The following is a 20,949-nucleotide window of genomic DNA, read 5'->3' on the forward strand; positions in this document are numbered from 1 at the left end:
GAAGTTCAGCGTCCTAGGTGATGGGTAGCTATAAATGGAATAGAAGGTAGATTTCTGCACTGGAGAGCTTGTAATCACATACACAAGCATAGAGCTATTAATAGCACAGAGACACATGTTGTCTTTCAGAAAGAGAATGACTAAAAGGAAAACAGCAAACACACTCTGTTACAGCAAGTCAAGGGAAAATGAATCCTAACCCAGAGCGTCAGTGGTAGAAAATGGAATAATTTCACTGCTGGTGATAGTGCTACAAGATAATAAAGGCCAACTATTCTCACTTCGAAATGAGGTGCTTGATTAATTAGGCAGATCCTGCATATAAAATATCTGAAATCAGGTTTTGCGGCCTTGAACACTCACTCACACTGAATTCATGAAAGGGTTCAGCTGAAGTGGCCAGGGGCTTTGGAGATTGGAAGGGTGGTTCCTCTGGAGCGAGCTATGCTATGAGACACATGATTCCTAGAAGGGGGTAAGTAAATTTTCTTTCTTTCCAGCCTACTGACAAAGGCTCCCTTGCCACCTGGGAGATAGAGCAGACTAGTTTCCGACTCAGGCCTGATAAATCTTAAACGAAAGCCTGTGGGTGGAGCTACGTGCAAATGGCCAAACAAAAAGTATCTTTACTTCTTGGTTACATTAATTGGTTTTTGAATGTTGAACCAGCTTTGCAAATCTGACATAGATCCCTCTTGGTAGTGGTGTGTAATCCTTCTCATACACTGTCAGATTCATTTTACTAATATTTTGTTGAGGATATTTACATCTATATTTGCAAGAGGTATTGATCTGTACTTTTCATTTCCTGTAATGTCTGGGTCTGGTTTTCGTATTAGGTTAATGCTTGTTTCATGGAATGAATTAGAAAGTTTTCCATCTGCTTCTATCTTCTGCAAGAGATTGTGGAAAATTGGTATGATTTCTTAAATGTTTGATAGATTTACCACTGAATCCAGCTAGGCCTGATGTTTTCTGTTTTGGAAAGTTATTAATTATTGATTCAATTTCTTTAAAATATATAGGCCTATTAAGATTTTCATTTCTTCTCGTGTGAGTTTTGGCATATTGTGTCTCTGAAGGAATTTGTCAAGGTTATTTAGGTTATTAAATTTGTGGGCATATAGTTGTTAATAATATTCCTTTATTATCCTTTCAAGGTTCAGGGGATTTGTACTGACGCCCCCTCTTTCATTTCTGATATTAGTAATTTGTGTCTTTTTTAGTTTCTTCTTAGTTAGCCTGGCTGAAGGCTTAGCAATTTTATCGATCTTTTAAAGTACCAGCTTTTGATTTAATTGATTTTCTCCATTGTTTTCCTGTTTTGGATTTTATTTCTGCTCTATTTTTTATTATTTCTTTCTTTCTGTTTACTTTGGATTAAATTTGCCCCGTTTTTTTCTAGTATCTTAAGATGGAAGCTTGGTTATTGATTTTCGATCTTTCTTCTTTTCTAATATAAGCATTCAATTCTATAAATTTCCTTCTATGCACTGCTTTCACTGCATTACATAGTTTGATGAGCTGTATTTTCATTTTATTCATTCAATATAAGTTTTAGCTTCTTTCGAGATTTCTTTTTTGATCCACGTGGTCTTTAGAAATATATCTTTAATTACCAAGTATTTGGGAATTTTCCAGTTATCTTTGTTATTGATTCCTTTACATTTCTGTGGCATATTTTTCACTATCTTTCTGTACTGTTTCTATCACTAATTGTTTTTCAGCTGACCAACAGTACCACAAAAACTCATTCAATATTAACTTCTACATATTCTAACACTTTAGAACCAATTAATTCCTTTTTTGTCTGTTTTTTTTTCCTATGGACCTCTGAACTGGAATCCCACAGACTTCTGTTCTCATCAGCTTTATGCAATTGATGCATAAAATTGGACATGGTACTTCATTTAATATCATTAGCTGTCTCTTATGTTGGATCCCCACTTTCCTGTGTGACTAAGATGATCCTGACATTCCCTTCAGTTTGACCAAACAGGTTTCTTCCTGAGTATAGGCCTTGACCTCACTTTCCTAAGAGCATTTTCCTTTCTTTCTTTCTTTCTTTCTTTCTTTCTTTCTTTCTTTCTTTCTTTCTTTCTTTCTTCTTTCTTTCTTTCTTTCTTTCTTTCTTTCTTTCTTTTCTTTCTTTCTTTCTTCTTTCTTTCTTTTTTAAAGATCTTATTTATTTGAGAGACAGAGAGAGTGAGAGAGCACATGAGCAGGGGGAGGGGCAGAGAGAGAAACAGATTCCTCACTGAGCAGGGAGCCCAATGTAGGGCTCCATTCCAGGGTCCTGAGATCATGACCTGAGCCAAAGGCAGACACATAACAGACTGAGCCACTCAGGTGCCCCCCCTTAAAGCATTTTCTTTAGAAAACTTTCAATTATAAATTCTTCCTTTGCTCCTTCAAGATGTAAATTTTCTAAAACTCAAGAAGGTCTTTCTCAATGCCCTGGGAGCCATTTCTTTGCAATGTAATTGTCAAGAAAGATAGCATCTGTATCTCTCAGTCTCTGTGGATGGATAGAAGCTTAACTCTGAGAAGCAACAATTAACAAACACAGATGGCCTAATCACATTGACTAACCTCCCCAGAATGTCCTCAGGTACTTTTCCATTAGCTCACCCCAGCACTTACAAATCCTCTCAACTTTTGTTTCAGTGAAATTGAGTTGAATTTCTCTCCCTGTTGCAACAGTCATAAATAAAATCTTTCTTGCCTATTTCACTTGGAGTTGAGTTCAGTTCTATACTGACATCTCTCTTCCTTACTATAGCAGTTAAGAAAACCTGTCCTGCCATTTTTAACAACTGCCCAGTGCAATTTTTCTTAACCGGTCTCATGCCTTTTAATAGGTTTTCTCTCTTGTTTAACAGAGTACAAAATTCACTAGTTTCCTAAGAATAGGCAAATGATGTTAAGCCTTAGGTGTTTTCATTCAGCTTTTATATTAATTGATTGATATTTTGGCTGGTTATATGCTTCTTGGTTGGAGATGATTTTCTCTCAGAGTGGGTGAATATTTCTCTTTCATCTTCCGGTTTCTATTATTACAGTTAAGAAATCTGATACCATTTTGTTTCCTGCAATTTTTTAATGTGATCTGTTTTCTTTTTTCTGATCTCTTACATTGTTTTGTCTTAAATAGTGAAATATTTCAAAAATATTGAAAAGTATAGAGGGTATTACAGCAGTATCATTATATTCATCACCCAGCCTCATTGAATGTTATGCTATATTTGCTTGCTGTCATTTTTTAATACTATTTTATACATATAAATAACGCCTTCTCTGTATTCTTCCTAAGTGTTATTTCTCTCTCTCCTTCTCCATAGCTAATTACCATCATGATTTTGGATTAATGTTCTCATGAAAGTGTTTTGTAGTTTTACTACATGTTTACATATTCATTAATAATATAAAATATTGGTTTTAGGTTTTTAAATGTGTGTTTCACTCATGTGGAATCTAAGAAACCAAAACAAATGAATAAACAAGGAAACAAAAAGCCAAATCAGCATTGAAAATAAGAGAACTGATGGTTGCCAGAGGGGAGATGGGATAGGAGGGTTAGGCAAAATAGGTGAAGGGGAGTGGGAGATACAGGCTTCCAGTTATGGAGTGAATAAGTCATGGGAATAAAAGGTACAGTATAGACAATACAGCCAATGATACTGCAATAGTGTTGTATGGGGATAGATGGTAGCTACCCCCTACCTGGTGGTGAGCACAGCATAATGTATAGAGATAAGAAATCACTATATTGTACACCTCAACCTAACGTAACACTGTGTGTCAACTATACTCAAATAATAAATTTAAAATGAAAAAAATAAAATGTGCATGCACTCTAACTTATTTTAGTTGCATATTATATTTTTGAAGTTTATCTAAGCAGACAATCTTTTAGTTTCAGCTTCTGAAGTTCTAGAAGGCTTTTTTTTTTTTTTTTCATTTAGTATATAGAGCATTTGGAGGGTCTTTAATCATGAGACTGTTCCTTCCATTCCAGGAAACATTCTTGCATTTTATCTTAAATTGTTCCCTCCCCTCTACTTTTCCTGTTACTATAGAAATTTCTGTTAGTCAGACATTTGACTTCCAGGATTGACCTATTATATTCTTATCTTTTCTTTCCCACTGCTTGTACCTTACATTTCTCTTGACTTTCTTGGAGATTTTCTTTACCAATTCCTCCCAGTGTGATATTGGACTATACGCTTTATTTTTAATACTTTGAATTTTTAAGAGCTAATTATTCTTCTCTAATTGTTGCTTTTGCATAGCTAATATTTTTAATTGTTTCTGGGATATAACTTTTCTTAGTTTTCTGAATTATTATTTTTAAAAATTGTGTTTCCTACATGGGTTTTGCTTTTCTATTTTTTTTACTAAAAAATAAGTAGATAAATAAGTAAATAAAATAATTATCAAGCATCTACTATGTACCATATGCAACATTCCTGCCTTTATGAGTGTTCATCATGCAATGGGGAAAATGGACAAAAAAAATGCATAAATATGTAAAAGTATCAGTGTAGCAATTAACATATGGCAGAAAATAAATTTAAGTCAAGAAACAGGATAACCAAGAATAGAGTTACAGGGGGAGTGTAACACTATTTTAATTATAATGGTAAACCAAAAAGAAAACCTCCTAATATTTTGTGTTAAGAGAGTCCTAAATGAAGTATAGCAAAGATAGGAAAGCATATTTCCAGCAGAGGTAGTAGCTAGTAGGAATGCCCTGAAGATTTTCTGTTACTCTTATTTTTGTCTTTGGCATTTCCTGATGGGAGTCTTTCATTAAAAGTCTGGCAATTTCTGGTTGTTTTTTGACATCCAAAAGGAGAAAGTAAAGCTTGATTGGCAGTTATTATGCACTAGTGGGGTAGTCAGTCAGTATCCTTCACATATGATGACTGGGCAGTGCCCCCAAAGGCTAGACCTGTATGGATCTGTAGGTCTTTGTTCTGTGTCTTCCAGTCTACTAATGGGACAGGGTAGGTGCCAGACCACAGAATGCTTGTGCTGAACTGGGGAGGAGTTGCTGGTTTTGCTACATTGCATGCACTCTCCCCCCCCCGCCCAATATGCAGTCTTTAAGGTAATCCTCATGTGTTCTGAAATTTAGTTCATGCTTGCTTGTATCTCAGGAGTCTCACTTGTCCAGAGGAGAAGCCTAACTGTATACATTAAAAGAAGAGCCTGTGGCAATCTAATTTCTCCTTGAACAGATTATTCAGTCCATTCCCATTTCCAGTCCTGCACCTCACACACTCTGCCTACTTCTAAATCCTGACTTATGAAGGGATTTATAGGTCAAATCTGTACATTGGAACCCTCCTCCACATGTTCATAAACTTTAGGTTTTTCCACTCTACTAAGTCACTTGCCAATCATCCATCTACTTTCTGTCTTCCAAAAACTGTTGATACCTCTTATCCTTTTCACCCCCCTCTTATTCTCTTTTACTGTTAGTTTGTAATTTTTTATTCTTTAATATCACTTTAATATCACTATAGAGTTTAGAAATGAAATGTAAATAAGTGCATATCTTCAACCAGCAATCATTAACTGGAAGATTCCTGGCATTATCTTATATTCTCATTTATCTTCCTGTTAAACAAAGAACTTTTTTTATGTGCATGTGTGCATTATTTTAACCACAAAATATAAATTCCTTGTATATAAATTCCTTCTATTATCTGTATAAAGCAAATAACAGAAAGGTCTTAAAGTTCCCTTTTCAATGCAATAGAAATTTCTCTGTGATCTGCTCCATACATAATCAATAGGTTATTTAATTTGCATTTATTTTGTAAGTTTGAGCTCAAACTATAAGAACTTTTCAAAGAACAAGTCTTGATAGCACAAAATAAGAGAGTAAACCACAAAGCAAATCTTGTGAATTCTGCACAGATTCATATTGAAAACATACAAATGGTCTCAGAATTTTAAGAATTTTAAGATCCTAAATTTTTAAATCTAAAGAAAACTTTCATAATTATATTTTCAGATCAGTATAATCACCAAAAAAACCTTTGTATCAATATATTTATACGTTTCCTTAGTAAGTCTCCAAAACGTTCAGATGGAAGGACCCCATCATTGGTCATGTCAATTTTCGAAATAACAGGGTCAGATGTGTTACATGAAAGCTGTTATTAGCACTAAAAAGTCACTTCTGGCAGAAGCTATAAGCATTCAGGTCAACACAAGAACCCTAATTGCTCAACAAATAAACATTTGATTTAAAAAAAAAGTTGACAAGCAAATGAGTAAAAGATATAGTAACATCTCGAAATTTCAATAAAGGGCTAAAACTTACTTTCACAGTTTTATGGCATTTGAAGGAGAGCATACATGCCTATGTCTGTTCAAGAGTAAGTGATGGAGAATATATTGCAGAGATTAGAAGGTGCAGAGTGGGAGAGAAATTGTCAGTTGCAGTTTAAAAAATCTGAAATGTTTTCTTAGATTCTCGGAGTTTTCTGTGACTGAGTTCTTTTGGAATGATACTGAAAATGGATACTTTCTCATTTCTAGACTGCTTAGTCACTGTCAGAGGGCTAGAAACTGCACTTTGAAATAAGGCAATTAGATTACAGTTAGTTGCTAACACATAGTAAATTATTCATATCCTATATGCAAAGCTATAGAGATGTAAAGCAATAGAAGATGTGATCCCTAACTTTATGGGGTTTACTGTCTCTTTTTGAGAAGACAAGGTATAAAGATAATGTACAATGGAAGGAAATATCTGATAAGTACCTGAAGAGAGGCGTGAACAATCTATGCACAGGACTTTTGGAGGGTGTGATGCCTGTGTACACTGGTGGGACAGCTTCCTAAAGAGTGTGGGAACTCTATTGGGTGCTGAAAAAAAGCCGGCTTGCCGAGGCCCACAGCCTGAGGAGAAGACTATTTTAAGTAGAGGGCCTGAAAAATCAAAATAGCAGAGCTATATAAGTTTTGTATATTTAAGAACCTGTATGTTTAGGTAGCCTTAATTTTATGAGCTAAGGGTTTGTGAGAAGGAGCAGTAGTATAAAAGAGTTTGGGAAGATCTTGATTGGGGCTGGTTTGAGCAGGGACTTACATGCCAGAACAAAACAACCCGGCTTATGGAAAGATTTTTGAGCAACAACAAGACGTCAGTACCGTCAAGCAGGAACCAAGAGATATTGCAATAAATGTTAGTCTGTTGTAGGATCGGGCTGAGGCAGTGCAGGAAACATGATGGAGACCCATACAGGTGTTGTTTTAGACAACAGTCATTATGGAGGTGATGAGTACTCATGCCATAAATTCAAATGCTTGACCTTCTTCAGCCCAGACTATAGTCCTGAGTTCTACATGGGCCCAGGGAGGCAGGACTCAAACAGCTACTTTCAGTAGTCAGAGGAAGAATGGGAACAAGTCAGCCTGCTCTTCTTCTTTATTTATTTATTTATTTATTTATTTTTTATTTATTCATGATAGTCACACACAGAGAGAGAGAGACAGAGGCAGAGACACAGGCAGAGGGAGAAGCAGGCTCCATGCACCGGGAGCCCGACGTGGGATTTGATCCCAGGTCTCCAGGATCGCGCCCTGAGCCAAAGGCAGGCGCCAAACCGCTGCGCCACCCAGGGATCCCTTCTTCTTACTTTAAAACATACTTCTGGCCATGGTATTAGAGGAATGACAGCAAGCACATTTAATGGAAAGAAGCAAATTTTAAAACAACAATGCTCTGGGAGGTCAAAATATACTAATAAAAGCGTACACATTTAGGGGCACTTGGCTGGCTCTGCTGGTTAAGCAGCCGACTCGATGTTGGCTGGGGTCATGATTTCAGGTTCTGAGACTGAGCCCCGGGAGGGGTCTCCACTGAGCACGGAGCCTGCTTGAGATTCTCTTTCCACCCCCCCATGCCCCCTCCCCCTCCCCTGCTCTTTCACTCTCTCTCTCTCTCTCAAAAAAAAAAAAAAAAAGCTTACATATTTAGTTGTTAGGACTCAGAGAGGTAGTTAGGAAATCTTGTGATTGAATGATATTCTGTATTAGCGGATGATGCAGGTGTTGGGATAGTGGGAAAAGCTATGTTTGACACCAAGAATCACTTTTTTTTTCAATGAACTCTTATTTATTTACAGCCAATATACACTGGGTTACAGTTTAAAATAACGCCAGAAAGCATCATTCTATATCTTATTGCTAATATCTACATATGGGTATCAATTCATAGGAAACGCTGAAGAAGTCTTAAAAATTGTCATCATCCGTGGCTTGTTTCCTGCTGGTGAACTTAATATCCCAGCCCTAAATATAGCTGTGTTTTTCTGTTAAGATATGCATAGATCTATGCAAATCTACATATAAAAACCCCAAATGCTAAATTTATCCTGGTAACATATGAAAATCAGTGGAAGCAAATTATATTGTTCAAGATGCCAAAAACAAGAAGCTGAGCAAATATAGATTTGAGAAGATAAGAAAAAATTACAAATGCGCTTTATTTAACAGGTTGAATGGATGTTGCATATGTAGGAACGCAGCCCAGAACATAAGGAAGCTCCTATCTACCAACTCCAAAGATGTGTTTTATCCTGCTACGTGATGAACTTAAAGGAAGTAGATGCAGCATCAAATATACATCTGTGCCCTTACTTTCTTTGAGAATCTCCAACTATGGGCATCCTTGGGATTTGGCTGATTATGGATCATAACTCAATATAACACCATAGCTGGCATTAACTCCAGTTCCTAGTTCTTGGTCATTAATTATTCAAAAAAAGTTTTTCACGCATCTTTTCTGTGAGCATGGAAAACATTATGACCATTGCTCTAAAAACAGATGAGGGGAGTCTCATGGAATTGGGGTTGTTAAAATTTAGATTTTTTAAGACAAAACGTGTTGCTTCTCACTACACAGAAAGATTCGCAAAAGATTTAATGCACGATGTTTAAAGTTCAGTGCTATTAGGTATTTTCATTGTTTCTTGTCTGTGGTCCAACAAAGGCCATTATTTCACTTTTCCAAATCTCATCCTGACCAACTTCTTAGTCCAGATAAATGTTTTATGTTACCTCACAATTGGTCTGGCACTTTCTGCATGCTGAGCATTGCTGCAAAAATCACACTTTAATAAAATCCTCCTCAATACCTCCTATTAACATCCTGTATATCTCTCTGCATTTAACGTCCTGCTCCTGGCTACCCCTTCTAAGAAGCTTTTCCTGATTAACTCCATTCCCTTTTTCAGCACCACAGTGTTACACCCAGTACTTCTTTATATATGTATATGAATGGCAATATTATCCTCCTTAATTGGCTTCTTCTTAAGGGTAAAGGAGGATGTGAAGCCCCAAGGGTAGCCACTGTTCCTGCTCAAAAAATTACCTTTCAGCTGAAGAAGAAAGTTGGCATCTATAGAGAACTATAGAGGATTTTGTTTAAAGGTGATCGTCCTAATGTTCTGAAAGAGAAGGAAGGAGGAAAGGAACAGGAAGGGGAAGAGGAAGGGAAAGAAGGATGGGAAGGTAATTCAGCAAGGAAGCCTCTGTGCTAATGTTAAAGTTAATCGAACCTCCAGGCTTGAAAGCCCTAATTTTTTTTTTTAACCTTCTAAAGTTACTCATCGGCTATGAGTAGGATCTAAGTTTGGCAAAATGAGTCTTCTCTCTTTCACACCCTTTCTAGCAGATGCTCGAGGCAGAATTTTCTCAGCTGGTTACAATAATGAAAGATCAACTTCTCACTGACTTTATAGTTTTCCATGTACTGAAACCTCTTCAGGCGGCTTTTCCTGCTGTTTTCTCACTTCCCGTTTGTTCCTTCCCTGCAGGTATCTTTTCCCATCTTGTGAGTGTTCCTTCCCAGTCTAAGAGCTTTGCAAAGTGATCTGCATTCACTCTAGGCGCTTCCGGAGGCAAAGAACAGGTGAGCTATTTCAAGAGCTGGTGTTACTGCCATTTGAGCCCCCACCTGAAGGCCACCATTTCATTTGTTTATAAAGCATATTTCTGTGGATTTTTTAATGGGCATGGAGGCACCCAGGTGTTAATGATATCAAAGGCTTGGAGACATTCAAGGAGCACTCCTTCATTGCTCCCCCCCATCACTGCCAGTCTCTAGCCCCCCTACATGCCTCCGCAGCCCACCCCCAGGACTGACCCTGTCATCCCAAAGTCAGAAATTCGAACTTGCATAGCATCTGTGCTTGCCTCCACGGATTTTAGCTCATCAAGCATTGAATCTGGAGCCGGATCTCACTTTGATCCATGGTTCAAAAGGTCTCCATTAAATTTGTTGCCAGAGATGTTAATATAGTCTCATGTTCTTTCCTTCCTTCATTCTCTTGGAAGAGAAAATGACCAAGAAATGGTAGCAGGATAGAGAATGAGCCAAGTATTAATGGTATTGCTGATGGACTTCATAGTAATTTTTTTATTGAGAATGATCGTAATTGGAAATAGAATGAAATATCAATCGATAGAAATTTCCTCTATAAAATTTCTATAAATCAGGCAGCCTGGGTTGCTCAGTGGTTTAGTGCCACCTTTGGCCCAGGGCCTGATCCTGGAGACCCGTGATCGAGTCCCACATTGGTCCCCCTGCATGGAGCCTGCTTCTCCCTCTGCCTGGGTCTCTGCCTCTCTCTCTCTCTCTTTCTCTCTCTCTCTGTGTCTCTCATGAATAAATAAAATCTTTAAAAAAATCTCTATAAATCTTTTCATTTGGAAGATAAGCATGTCTCCCAGTCCATTGGGATATAAGTTTATCTCCCAATAAATTCTGCGACTTACTGTTAAATTTGTGGCCGTACGTACGGCAAAGAAAGGAAGTAAGGTTTATGTATTTCATTACCTAGTATCTGCCTCAACAACATTTAGAGGTAGGGATTACAATCTTTTTTTTAACAGAAAGGGAAAAAAATGAGACTGAGTGGATTTACAACTCTATCAAGTTATTTTTTATTAAGGATGAAACTAGATTTCAAACCTATTTTTGCCTGACTTTGTGCCTTCTCACTGGACCTTGTTGCCTCTTGAGAAAATTTTTTTGGTCACTCAATCGATCATTGCCAAAACACCCGTATTTGGTATTCGTTAGGAGAATGTACTAGAATAAAAAATGGCAGACACATAATTCATACAACCTACTTCACAAATTTCTAAATGCTGTTCAGAAACCTACTCAGCACTGTATAAGACCTTGACATGTCCTCTTAGGTGGTTTGTCAACTCTAATCCAAAATTCACTGTACCTTGCATTTATATTATAGTAGAGTTATATTTGCCATGCGTTTGGATGAAGAAGCTTTTAAAGATATTTTAGTTGTACTCTATTCTCATGAGAGAATTTTTTTAAGTGGTAAGATTTGTTCCTTGTCTTGTTTTATCCTGGCAAGTACATAGATCAATACTGCTTAGAATTTGTGAAGACAAATATAAATAAACCTTTAAGTCTAAATAAAGCACCTTTAAGTATATGTACCTATTTCATTTGGTTTGGTTCCAAAGAGCTCTTTGCAGCTTTTGTGACACACAAGGCCACAAGGCTACTGGTGGAAAGGTCGCTGTCTAGAAGAAAACATTAAAAAACAGAAAAGTACTTATCATCATGGTTATACAGAGAGGGCACTTAGTTTCTTAGTTTCCTTCTGGAAGAGAGGAGAGTCTTCCCCAGAAGTTAGGGAAGACAGAATTAGAAGTTGGAGGCACAGATATAGGGGAAGAAAGAAACTGTTCAATCATTGTGTGGCAGTGTTGGAGAGATGAGAGCGGAGCCGTAGTTCACTAGACAGTAGTTCATTCTAGAAACGGTGCTGATAATTGCCGCAGCACCCCCTACAATACAACCTAGTTCTATTTAAAGGGTGTGCACTTCCTTCCAAATTATTTTTTTTTCATTTTGCCTACAAAAAAGGAGGCATCATTATCAGAATATTCTTTTCTATTTATTGATGATTCTCAAGAGTATCAAAAAATGACTTGAGAAAAGAATAGTTTAATAATTGTTCCCCTCCCTCCCCAAAGTGATTGTTCGGAGCCATAAGCCAAGGAACCCATTTAACTGACATATATAAGTACATCCAGTATGAAATCGGGAATCAGAGGAAAACACCGAGGTATAATTTAGTTACAGGTGGATTTTGTTAAGCTACATCAGTAAAGGAATAATAGAATAACCAGCTATTTTCCTGCAGCGAACATAAGAAACTGTGTGCTATCTGGTGTTCTCACACACCTAAGGGATCTTTATAGCTTTATGATCAGCCTGCTTATTTTGGGCTGTGCATCTGAAAAGGGACACTGATAAAATCGCATCCCGACATTGTGTCTGGGTGGTTGGGGGAGCTAAAAATCAAGTCGTGAGGAACCTTGAGAGAATTCGGGTTGAATTATCTGGAAAAGAAGGAGAGGGACCCTTATAATGGTCTTCCAATGGTTAAAGAAATATCAAAAGTCAGAGTGATAAGACTCATTACTTATAGTTAACTCCAGGGCGGCAGCCCGAGATTCAAGCTGATGAATTTATCCGGAACATAAGCCTCAAAGGATTAGAAGGGCACCCAAGCAGAATGGGGAGTGTGCTGTGTAACGAAGTCCCGTAGCTTGTGGTATTTGAAGAAAGGGTGGATGGCCCTTTACGAGTGAAGGGCCTGGGCACTTGGGAGGGCTCAGTGGTTGAGCCTCTGCCTTTGGCCCAGGGCGTGATCCTGGAGTTCCAGGATCGGGTCCCGAATCCAGCTCCCCGCAGGGAGCCTGTTTCTCCCTCTGCCTGTGTCTCTGCCTCTCTGGGTCTCTTGTGCAAAAATTTAAAAAAATCTTGAAAAAAAAATGAAGGGCTGTACTCAAAACTTGTATAGTCTCCTCCCTCAAAACGATTCTGTGTTTATATGAGTAGAGAGAGACTAAAGATCACACATGATATGATTTTCTGTTGCCTCGGTTTATTTGGGGCCACTTAAAGGGACGATGGACTGTAAACTTTTGAAGTTGATGTGAAATAACTTAGGAAAAATACACTATAATTTTAAGTGTACAAATGACTAGTTTATGCTCAACTGCTAAAAATCTGCCTCTACTGACAACTACTCATTTTTGCTCTTAAATACTATACTATGCTGTATTTGACAATAGTTATATATAAATTCTCAGCATCGGGGCACTTAGAGAATCTCTTTAGAAGTATCAAAATCACTTAAACACTCTTGTGAAAGGGAGCAATTTCAATAAATTTTCACCAGTGGTTGCTCATAGCTAGAATCAAGGGAATGCCTTGATTTTACACAACGAATCTGAAAAGATTCCCACAAAAATCCGAGCAACCTAAGAATTTAATCTAGTTAGACTATTAAAAAAGTCACTTACTGTTAATGAAAACAGCCACGTGATTTTGAGTAACTTCGCACTTTAAACAACTCAGTCACAGAAGAATTGAAATTTACTGTGAATCCTAAGGCTAAATTCTAACCTGACGTGTCGGACTCCTTTCACTCTAAAACATAGTAATTAATTTTCCCTTGTGCTACATTGTCACTTAGCATGGATTGAAGCTTTAGTTTTTATTAACTGTATAATTCGATTTCTCCCTCGTTGAGTCCATGTTAATCATTCTCCATAAAGAGAGATGTATGTGCCTATCTGCGATCACGGAGAATAAGAGAAAGGCAAAAGTAAAAATATTTCATGTTCAGGAAAATTCTGAAAGAGCTCATGTAATTCATAGGAATCATCTATTTTTTTCTTCTTCTTCCTTCTTCTGGTCTAAATTATCCAGGTAATTATGTAATTTCTCTGTTCTGTTTGCCAGTAGAAACAGGGAGTCGAGATGGTGGGAAGAGTAAAAGACAGTGAATAAGAAGACATGAGTTCATGACCATGGGCATCATTCTCTATATTGCTTTTTCATTCAGTAATACAGAGGAGATAATGACCGTGCCTTTCCAGGTAATTGAGTACTAGAGAAGTAAAATGGGACCTGTTACCTTTAATAAGGATGAATTTGGTCTTAGTGGTGAGGCTCGGTAGGATATTGAAATAATGAGATTTCTGAAGATCTGTAATAATTAGCCATTCTCATCTGAAGAACCTACCTTTGACTGAGGATTAGTGCACAGTTGAAAACCCTTTCCTATCATTTCAAGTTACTTCTCACTATGGCACAGGACAGAGCCTTGACTTACTTTTATATTTTTAGTGGCCAGTTTCCTGGCTATTCCGCTTTGTCACTTTGTCCGCAATCTCCCAGAGCAGACCCCCTTCCTCACCTCTGCCCAAGTGTAAGGAGTCGACGTTGGCCTGTGTATGTCTAAGAACATACTGTTGGCTTTTTCCCCTTGCTGGAGACCTTCTCTCTAACCTAACACCCCAGCCTCCACACGTGCTGCTGCAGCACCCACAGGACATTTCTTCCCATGCTACTTGTCCTCCTGGCTGTGTTTCCCGACATTACCATTGGCTTCAGATCCAGGGCCTCACAGCCCTTCTGTGCCAACTGCTTTTCTAGACCAAGTGCGCATCAGCATAAATCCTAGAGTCTAAATATGTTCAATAACTAATTACTGGCATAAGTATCTCTTGAAGATGACAAGCATCTAATAGAGCTTCTGAATTGAATTATTGAGTCAATAGGCTTCACGTACAGATAATGAATGTATTGTGGTCACGTGAGCTCTTTCTTTATAACTAGGTTTAACATTTCTTTGTGACTGAAATGGACTTCTGGAAAGAATAACAGTTTTTGCAATATCTTAATGTTGGAAAAATTTTGATGTCTATTAGATTTAAACCATAAAGAGAGGCTAGAGGAGTTGAATAAGAAACTTGTGTTCAATTAGATTAATGACGACAAGTCAGTGTATCTTTACTTCTCTTAAGCTCCAGGGTACTTATTTTCTTCTTCGGTGTAAACTGAAAACAATATTTCTTCTGTGCACATGGGTGAATTATTCCTTCCCATGGGCCAGAATGAGTAAGAAAAAAAAATTCTTGATACACTAGTTTTGGGGGGCATAATTTGAGACAGGAAACAGTATTGAGTATGAATTCTGGGGCTACTAAAATCGGATAGAAATCATTTCAGAGAGTTCTGAAGGCAAATGATAAACTGCTTATTAGTGCTGGAGGAAAAGACCTAAAATTGCAAAACTGGTTTTGGGGGGAAAAAGTCCCTTGAAAAGTGGGAAGACTGTTGTGGTTCTGTTCTGGACTTCCAACCCTGTCTCCTCTGTGAGCTTGTTATACCCCTGAGGCTTACGTCTTAGACTCAATGCATTAAGAGAAAAGTAAAAGTCTTATTTCCGACTCTTCCAGTTTTCAGAGATGAAAAAGAATTTCCACTTCAACCCTCCTCAGAAAAAAAGGATGGGAGAAACAAACCTCCCACATTTCTCCGTGCACTTAGCCTCATCACTTCCACGAAGAATGGACCTATTTGATGGATTAGTTTGGAAGAGAGATGCAGCATGCTTCGGACAGTCATTCCTCTCTCACTTGGAGCCAGCTTATCTGCAGAATGCACAGGATCTTTATCACTCCACAGGGTGAAATCGGTGGGACACACTATATCTTCCTTATAGCAATATTTATGAGGATATTTTATAAAGATACATTCATATTTTATATTGCTATCTTTTATAAAAATATACAACTCAACTGAATTTATGCCTGGAAGCTGAATGATACTAGACTGGAGAATGGGGTATGGAAACTCGAGGGCCCAAGAAAAGTACTGGAGAGAAGTCTATCTTACTCAAGGACCCACCATACCCACAGCCTGCTTTTGAGGAATGTTGAGTTGGGACCCAAAATCCATGTCCACTGCTAGCTGGATAATGAATAGAAACCTTATACTGCATAAAGATCAACAGGACTAGTTAGATCTTGTGTCTTGCCCAGGTTGAAAATAGCACATTTAAATAAATTTAGTTGTATGTCACTAAAATATCCATCTCCAAGTCACGTATGGTATTCTAAAATATGTCTTGATCGGTGGTAACTGGAAAGTGTCTCTTTCATGAAAATGAACTAAGATTATAGTTCCTCCAAATAGCAAACACCATCACTGTAAAGGATAAAATGATAAGTGAGACAGGATTGTAGTCTTCAAAGGCTGTACAATCTGATATATGCAGTTAATATACATAATTACATCATAAGGGAGAATGTGTCTATGACCTTAATAAAGATAAAACAAAACAAAACCAAAAACCCCAGCACTTTTGAAGTTAAGGTCATCTCCTGTGATGTCACTATGAAAGGCTCAATAGGGGAGTTGGTATTTGAACTAGGCCTTATAGGACAGAGAAGATTTAAGTAGGAAGAGATGTAAGAGGGAATTGTGGGTGAAAATACAAAGTGAACAAAAGAATTTAAAAAGGATATATTTAAGAAATGGTGAGTAGGTCTATGGAGCCACAGTGGCTTGCTTTTGCATGTGTATGTATTTAACCTAACTATGTATGGGACGCCTGGGTGGCTCAGGGGTTGAGCGTTGAGCGTCTGCCTTCGGCTTAGGGCATGATCCCGAGGCCCTGGAATTGAGTCCCACGTCGGGCTGCCTGCATGGAGCCTGCTTCTCCCTCTGCCTATGTCTCTGCCTCTCTCTCTGTCTTTATATGAATAAATAATTAAAACCTAAAAAGAAAAACTAATTATATGTGATTATGCGAGAGTGTGTGTGTAAATATGTGTGTGTGCCTGCATGTGCCCCCAGGGAGAGTCACTGTGGAGTCGTGAGGCATCCCTTTGGCCATAACACCCACCAGTACCCAGGACCTTTGCACAAGCTAGGGAGTCAACATGGAGGATTGAAGGTTTAGACTTGCATTGTACGAGAAAAGGTGAAGGATGGAGACCAACATGTGCTGACAGCTGTTCAGACATTATCTCATTTCATTCTCATTACAATTCTTTGGAGTGAACATTCTTACATAGGGGGAGAGAAAACTGCCACTGAGCAATTAAGTGACTTGCTAAAGGACAAGCAGGACCTGGATTGAACTCCTACTTGTCTTACTCCAAAGCCTGTGGTTTCCCCCCAATATCAGAGACTTCCAAATTTCAATTGTTTGCATACTTTCTTCCTTGCTTTGCCTTATCACCACTTGTATTAGTCTCCTAATATTTTTCTCGTCATTAGCTTACACTTTAAGTTATAATTACTTATTTTGGAAAGGAAATTCTATTGCCATTTGATACGCTGGGTATGCCTTTTTTTTTAATATAAATTTAGAATTCTTGTATGACATAGAATCCTCTAGCTCACACATAATAGGGTATCTTTCGTGAGAAAAAGCCCACTCCCCCACCCCTCCCAAAGATGCTGGCGTGACTTGGCTCTGAATGAAGACCCAGGGCTTGGTGAGCAAAACTCAGACTATACTATAGTCCCTACTTCAGACAGGTGCCTTGGAGCAGGGTACAAGCTACGTAGCTTTATGTGGCGGCCCTGAACATACCCATTCAACTTTAAAAACAAAACAAATCAAAACAAAACACCTGCCTGACCACGTACCCCCCCCCCCCCCCCCCGCCCCAGAAAGAATCTAGCACTCTTTTGGAAATGCTGTATTCGACAGCATAAGGGGGGCCCATCAGTGGTCTTGACATCTGTAAATTTCCCTTTTAGACTCCTACTTACGTATGGGAGCACTTAATGAGGCATGAGTCATTCCACAGAATGGATTTCCTGGGTGTTTAACGCATCTTTAAGTGCGTGTTAGATGGATAGATTTACACCCTGGGATATGTAAATGCTGCTTCTCTGGTCCATGAGTCTCCACCGTATCACAACGAAGTCTGAACAGCTCGGGTATCCCAGGCCCTGCCCCTTGATATGATTATATCATGACTCTGTGATTCATTTACTGCATATTTTATCAGAAGTTTCAGTATTTCATCAATTCAGAGCTCTCAACATTTCCACAGACTCAGGATGGAGCTTTTTGAATGAGGCTTTTGGAATGTGGCCCTCACCCCTGTTTTTACCCTATTTACTGTATTCCTACTTATTCAGACCCTGTCAATTACTTCCTCTTTAGATATTCATACAAGGAGCAAAGAGTATTCTTTTTTTTTCTGTTTCTGAGTGGTAACAAAAATAAAGTAAATCTGATTACAGTCATTACCTTTTTTTTTTTTTTTTTTTTTTAAGAAGACAATGTGTTACAGTAGAAAGAGTAAGGACTTTGGAATAAGACACACTTTGAATCTGGTATTTGATGGCTTCTAACTGTAATCTTAGCCAAGTTAATTAACCTTTCTGTCTCCCTTTTTTAAAGGTAGATAATACTTTCAAGTTTTTCCATTGCAGCCAAAAACCATAGAGGACCCACAGCACAAAGTGGGTGCTCAATGAAAAGAGTTTCTTTTCTCTTTTCATAATGACTTTCAATTTGTTAAAAGTGAAGTCAGATAAGCTATTTAAGAGTTTTGAAAAATACGTTTGATGTACCACTGGATCCTATCCAACTCTTTGGAGTCTGGTATATTGAACTAACCGGCAATATCCTGCTTGCTAGCAACGACTTCTGCCCAGATTAAAAAATAATATAAATAAAATAAAATAAAATAAAATAAAATAAAATAAAATAAAATAAAATAAAATAAAACAAAGGACTATGAGTTCCCATTCTTGCATCATAAGGTCTAGCCTTTTTCTTCCCTGGTCGCTAGGGTCACAGCCTTAGAGCAGCAGCCTCTGTGGCAATGAGAAAAACTTTGCTTAGAAAACTGGCATGTAATCAAGTCTCCTAAACAACTGCTGCCCGGACAGGTTAGGAAGATTTTTTAGAGAGAATATGTCCCAGGGAAAGAAAGAAATTACGCTCAACTATGGCTTTGCGATTTATGTTGAGACTCTGATGATTGTGTTTAGTTCCTAAGTGGAATGAAGGAAACTCTCGTGTCAGGAAGACAGAGGAGGCAAACGCAAATCAATATTGCAGAGGATGCTCGAGGAAATGACTTTTCTTCCTTCGTGGTATTTTTGATCTGTGAATGATGCATCTTAGCAATTTAACTCTCTTCCTTTAGAGCAAAATTAATATCCCAAAACTGGATTTGAGAAAGCTCGAAGTGGAGATGGAAAATTTTCAAGAAATTAAGCAATACAAACGAGCCAGCAGAGTCGATTGAAATGATCTGATTATTTTTAATGAAGTCACTTGTAACCATTTGCTCGAGTGATATTTTCAGCTTCAAACCTCTAATTTTAACAGGTACCTATCCTGATTCAAGACAAACAAATCCACACCGCAGACTCAAACTTTTTGAGAACAGCATGCTGCCAGAATGAAAAGTCCTAGTGTATAAAACGTGCAATCCTGTTCACTGCTTTTGAGAAGGTGCAGAATGAATGACTTTCTGGCTATAATTCGAAAGACTTCCTCACAGTCGGGATTTTGAAAAAAAAGAAAATGAAGGTGCACCGATGAGCAGATCAAAAGGTTCAATTTAGCTTTTGCTAGACGCTTGCTAAACATCCTTTCTCTTCAAACCATCCCACCATCTCAGGCTAGGATGAGGAAACTTGGCATTTCAGCCCTGGAACTGAGCTCACTTCCTCCTCTCATTTGTGTAATCCTTAGGGTCTTAAAGCCATGAAGGACCTGAGAAATTATACTTTTTGCTGGGAAGTTGCAGAACTAGATGGAAGTCCTGAATCTCCTAAATTTTACTGTGTCTCTTAAAATATTTTTATCCTTCCAGACAGGACAAATCAGACACTCTTGTCCTATTGACATTATAGAGATCATCATTTAAGCAAAACGTCCTCTCTTTTTTCCTTCCTTCCTTCCCCATCTGGAACAGGCTATGATTACTTTAATTGATTCGCTCAGACATGCCTCTAACATAAGGGTTCAGGGAAGTTTCTCTTTTTAAGAGGTTGTACCGGGGTCCTGGTTATTATTACCTTACTGACATCCCTTTTCTCTTTCTCCTGATAAGAGGAATCACCTGGCCGTGTGATGTTATGTTGACCAGTCGCAGTACTTGATCTGCCTCAACACAGCGGTTTAGAAAAGGGGAAAGGCCCTGATTCCAGGATGGGTTGGAGGGGGGGCGGGGATTCAGCATCCCTTTGGAGGAACCTGCAATGAACCTGAGTGGAAGAGTATGTCTCTGTCTGAGGGGGAATAAACTGCAGACTGAGGAAGCCTGCAGAGAGGCCTGCTGGCACCTGTCCTACCATATCAGGGGGGCACATCTGGGAAGGAAGCAAGAACACAGAAGAAAACAAGTCAGAAAAACAGTACAAAAGGAAAGATAAATCCCCGATGGATTCATACCCCCTGCATCCTTGGATTCCACTGGTCCTGAAATGAGCAGCCCATCCTTAGATTTTCGAGCTCACCAGCCAATCCCTTCCCCTTTCTCCTCCCTGAGCCAGCCTGGGTTGGGTTCTTGTCACTCGGGTTTAAAGGAGTTGTAGCACAATATTATTCTTTCTTTGCATCCTCAAATTCTCTACAGCTCCCTGCACTTGTTACCACACAAGCTCATCATTCTCTACGACTCTAAGACCTAAGGAACCGTGCCTCTTCTTTTCTGTCTTCATTTCTGCTTATAAAGTTCAGCAGTGTGTGTTGAGGCCCCGAGGAACCACTTGTGGTCTTCTGCTGATAAGCCACACATGCCTAGGGAGCCTCCTGTCCTCACAGCTGAGCGTTCTTTCTCTCCAGATGAGAGGTCTGTCCTGCTCCTTCCCTTGCAGCCCACTCATGCAGCCCACTCATGCAGGTGATGAGCCGAAGAACGGTTCTAAAATGAAAACCTTAAAACAGGTTTTGTTTCCCAGCATAAAATGACTGGAAGCTGAGAAACAAGGAGCGTCGCTGTGGGTGAAATGATGCCATCCCCCCTTCAATGTCTGAACCGCCTTCCAGAACATGTGAATGTGACCTCATTGAGAAAAAGGATCTTTGCAGATGTGATTAAGTCAAA

General features: G+C 38.6%; 1 protein-coding gene and 1 long non-coding RNA gene across 6 annotated transcripts in view; one reads left to right on the top strand and one right to left on the bottom strand.

Annotated features, from left to right (window-relative positions):
- NKAIN2 (sodium/potassium transporting ATPase interacting 2) overlaps nucleotides 1-20,949 on the bottom strand; it is a 953,766-nt gene that overhangs the window by 168,869 nt on the left and 763,948 nt on the right. The gene's annotated exons all lie outside the window — the stretch shown is intronic.
- LOC140599809 (uncharacterized) lies at nucleotides 128-18,127 on the top strand. The gene is made up of 3 exons (XR_012002809.1): nucleotides 128-475; nucleotides 9,840-9,934; nucleotides 15,316-18,127. It is a non-coding gene; the product is annotated as an uncharacterized lncRNA (long non-coding RNA).

This window comes from Vulpes vulpes, chromosome 1, assembly GCF_048418805.1.
Source record: "Vulpes vulpes isolate BD-2025 chromosome 1, VulVul3, whole genome shotgun sequence".
Lineage (NCBI taxonomy): Eukaryota > Metazoa > Chordata > Mammalia > Carnivora > Canidae > Vulpes > Vulpes vulpes.